General features: G+C 40.0%; 1 long non-coding RNA gene across 1 annotated transcript; it reads right to left on the bottom strand.

Moving 5' to 3' along the window:
• Positions 1-223: 223 nt before the first annotated feature.
• Positions 224-2752, bottom strand: LOC123390932. Its single transcript, XR_006605518.1, has 3 exons — positions 2635-2752; positions 1276-1580; positions 224-303 (listed from the first exon to the last, which is right to left on the bottom strand). It is a non-coding gene; the product is annotated as an uncharacterized LOC123390932 (long non-coding RNA).
• Between the last annotated feature and the right edge of the window lie 396 nt (positions 2753-3148).

Here is a 3148-nt window from a genome sequence, read left to right on the forward strand (position 1 = left end):
TCTATATGGAATTATAAGAATTATAAGAATATAATTATAAGAATTAAAAGATTTCCTTAAGAAGCAAAACAAAAACAATGAAATTCAGATTTGTACAAAGAGAAATAGCAAACATATTATCAAAAATAAAAAATACAGATAATATCATCAAATACTCATTTCTGTAGCATCTTGGAGATCGAAGAGAATCCTGGAAGAGACACACAGAGTTTAGAACTAGCTGTTTGGGTTTATTTGGCTTTAAGTCTTGACTCTGTGCTCACTTAGTTGTTCTTTTACCCATTAAAACTTGATTTTCTTCATCTGGTGAAGCAAAACAACATGATCGTTACACAATGGTTTACGAAAATGTCTAATCTTTGCAGTAGACATTGTTCTAGAGCTGTGCTGTCCAATATGGCAGCTGCTAGCCACATGTGACTATTTAAATTTAAATTTCTTAAAATTAAGTACAGTAAAAATTCATTTACTCAGTTAATTACATGTCAAGCGTTCTCCATGTGGTGAGTGGTGATTATACTGGACAGAGATAGAGAAAATGTTTCTAGCATCACAGAAAGTTCTACTGCATACCTGTTATGTAAAAAAGAAAGTTGTGTGTCAAAACCGTCAGAAGCAGAGAGTTAAAAAAAAGTGAAGCATATTTCTATCCCGCAGCACATCTCAGAGCCTTTGATATGTGTAACTCAGGACATCCCATAGAGTGATATTCAAGCAGAAACTCCTCCAGCTGTTTGCTAAAACTCTTTGCTAAAACAATTTGCTAAAAGTGTTTGCTAAAACTCTAGTCCCCCATTTTTTTTTTTTAATTATGACCCAAATTTTGTTATTTGGGATTCTGTTTTCTCACTATTTTATAAAAATTGTTTGTGATGTGAATATATTACATATACAAGAAAAAAATAAATTATTTATTTGGAAGAGATTCTTTGATCGCAGAGAAAGTAGGTCCAGCTCTTGGGCTGACAGTGTATCTGCAACTCAGTTCTGAAATGTTAAGAGAAATCTGGTACATTTCTGGAAGAATTTCCATTCCTGATGGAAGAGATAAGCTGTCAACATATAAGCTATAATAATTATTTTTAATTGCCCATTGATAATATATAGAAATGCTACTGGGCACACTTGATATTCCACGTGACCTTTCCATTCTGGCTGCCCAGAACCCTAACACCTCCCATTCTTGGGGGAGTTCTGGCCATGACTCGCTTGCTGTTTCCCTGGTGCTTGCTTTTTCCCCATTACTGTTCACCGACTGGCCTCTTGTGATCTCACCTTGAGATTGCGCAGATGGATGTTAAAATTCAAAGGGATTCCTGTCAGAACTCTGGAAACTCCTTTGTGAAGACCCCTCTTCTTTGCTTCTCTGTCCACCAAATTTGAGCCATCTCAGCCTCCTCGTGCTCATATCCCTGCTCCCATGCCTCCATGGGTCTTCTGTCCTGGATGCGGGCTCTCCTTTTGGCACCACAACTCAGAAAATGCTTCCACGCAGAGCGGGCAGGGGCTGCAGGTTCACCTGTCTGTTCCCCCCTCTCAGGGATCACAGTCCCACACTGTGTTTTATTCAGTCTCCATGTCTGTAGTGAGAAAACAGGTTTGGTATTAGCTGGAAGCACCATCACTGGTCGACTTTTATGTTGTACACCATGTTGAGGAAGGGTATGTATGCTAGATGTTACTCTAGTTGCTGATGCTTCCAAGAAGGGCGGTTGCTGTTACAATGAAACTGTTTGTTAGAGGCCCTATTAACTGTGTGGTAATGAGGCATTGTTTTTAATATTTTTCATTCTAACAAGGGTAGTTTTTACTTCTTTATAAGTGCTTTACTATTTTTTAGTGAGCATGGGGATCCGGTTTGGGGTTTTAGACCAAAATAAAATGCATTATAATTTTTTCCTACTTAAAACAATGGGAAATCGTTTCCTTAGCCAAAAATCACGCACAAGGTTTGAATCTCAGAAATGACTACTGTTAACTGGGAGCTGCCTTGATATGTTCACACCTTCTGTGTCGTTTTCACAACTATATGTTAAGGACCTAGAGTAGTTCCTGGGGCATAGGTGGGGGACCATGAATATTTGTTAAGCGAATGATAAGAGTTCAAGGTGGAATCTGCTATGATAATGGTGATGATGTAAGTGTGATTATTATCCAGTCTCTTTTAGATATTAATTGCTATTTTAGTTAAATGAATCACATTGAATCGCTCCATATGCCCTAACTTAGGGAGCCATGCTCCTTCTCCATGAGACATTAGAAATTGAGAAAGGATAATATCCAGGCCATAAGCACATTTAGCAGGACTTAGCAAAATACCAGTCAGGTTCGGTGGGGCTAACAATTTTACCATTTAACTAAATGTTTAGGGGAATGTCTAAACTACGGTCAGCTCTATCAGTGTCAATCTCCTCAAAGTGTGGAAGTACACAAAATCAATGCTAGAAATTAAGCCTCATTTTCTCAGAGTCCATGAATTTTTGGCCCTGTCTCACCCTTATCATTTGTGTAGCTGAGGGCAGGAGTACAAACGGAGGCCCACATAGCACAGGTCCAAATGAAAGTTTTAAATCAATTACTATACATTTCAATAAAATATGTCCTGTCCTGCTACCTTGGGACAGGTATACTTACATAATGACTAGAGAACCAAATCCAAATTTAGAATCTTCAAATTCCTCAGTGTTTCTATCCCAAGGTAGTGGGTCAGTGCATTCCCATCCCACAGCCTGTCCTCTGCTTTCTTTTTCCCCCTGGCTACCTTGGCTCTGTCCTGCCATACTGATGGTTGGATACACATTTGGAAACACCCTGCCTTTGTGACTAAGCTCTGGCCACACCCTATGCAAATGCATATCCCTTGGTCACCCCTCTGGCCTAAGGGCACTCACACCAGTAATGAACTGAGACTTCAGAGGCAGTGACCCAAGGACTCCTTAGTCATTTGGGCAGATAATTCCTTGGCTTAAGCATCAAGGACATCATCTGGCAAGGGTAGGACTATGACCTTCAGGTGCACATCTCCCCTTGGTCCAGCACAGCCTTTTCCCTTAGAGAGAGGAATGGCCCTGAAGAGCCAAAGTGGGCTCTCTAAAGTCGTAGGGCCAGCGCCCCTCTTGGCTGGACCTAAGACATTGGGATTATAAGT

Source organism: Mustela putorius, unplaced genomic scaffold, assembly GCF_011764305.1.
Source record: "Mustela putorius furo isolate JIRA1106 unplaced genomic scaffold, ASM1176430v1.1 tig00000163_pilon_pilon_pilon, whole genome shotgun sequence".
In the NCBI taxonomy this organism is placed as follows: Eukaryota; Metazoa; Chordata; class Mammalia; order Carnivora; family Mustelidae; genus Mustela; species Mustela putorius.